We start from the raw sequence: 1,206 nt of genomic DNA, 5'->3' as shown, positions 1-1,206 counted from the left end.
CATTGTAATATATAATGAAATAATTATACAACTCACCATAACGTAGAATCAATGGGAGCCTGAGCTTGTTTTCCTGCAACTAGACGGTCCCATCTGGAGGTGGTAGGAGATGGTGACAGATCATCAGGCATTAGATTCTCATAAGGAGTGCACAACCTAGATCCCTCCATGTGCAGTTTACAATAGGGTTCATGCTCTTATGAGAATCTAATGCCGCAGCTGATCTGACAGGAGGCAGAGCTCAGGTGGTAATGCGAGCAATGGAGAGTGACTGTAAATATAGATGGAGTTTCACTTGCTCACTGGCCATTCACCTCCTGCTGTATGGCCTGGTTCCCAGCAGGCCACAGACCAGTACCAGTCTGTGGTGGGGGTTGGGGAACCCCTGATGTGTGTGACTCGATGACTTTGGGGATAAGTATATAGGTGTGAAACCACCACCACCATCAATGGCATACAGATATCCATCACCTCCCAAAATTTTCTCCCACCCTTTTGTTATTATTTGTGGTATGAAAACTTAGCATAATATCCACTCTCTTAGTAAAGTTTAAATATATAATACAATATTGTTAGTTAGAGGATCTTATAATTTTCAGCAACATGGAGGGACCTGGAGGGCATTATGCTAAGTGAAATAAGCTTCTGAATCCTGTTTGAGTCACCCCTTCCTTGCAGAAAGGCTGAATTTCTAACAGTTCACAGATCTCCAGTGCTTTCCTTCACACTGGCTGTCATTTGTGGAGCTCGTCTTTGTTATACCTATCTTCATATTCTTACAGTAATATTCTTACATACTTTGATAAACCCAACTTTTTGAAAGTCACCCCTGTCATATTGAGCAGCTTCTGTTTTAGGACCATGGTTTCTGCCCATAGGACATCCATAGCCATTCAGCACTGTACTGGGTTAGAGAGAAAATGTGGGTACTCTGCTCCACGATGACTTATTTGGAAGGATGATTACTTATTCAAGGCTTCATAGGAGGATTAGCAATGAGTCAGTATGATCCTGGAAAAGCATATTGACATAAACTTTCCCAGACAGGGAGTATAGATTTAATGCGACAGTCCTTGAGAGAGGTCTTAATATTCCTTTCTTACAAGAAAGTAGGATTTAAGGATCTCTATGAATTCTCAAGGCAGCACAGAAAGTAGTGAAGCCAGAATACAAGACATAGGTTTCTGACTTTAAGAGGATGCTGTT

The sequence above is a fragment of the Mandrillus leucophaeus genome, unplaced genomic scaffold (assembly GCF_000951045.1).
Source record: "Mandrillus leucophaeus isolate KB7577 unplaced genomic scaffold, Mleu.le_1.0 Scaffold1369, whole genome shotgun sequence".
Taxonomy (NCBI): Eukaryota; Metazoa; Chordata; class Mammalia; order Primates; family Cercopithecidae; genus Mandrillus; species Mandrillus leucophaeus.
This window is presented reverse-complemented; position numbering follows the sequence as displayed.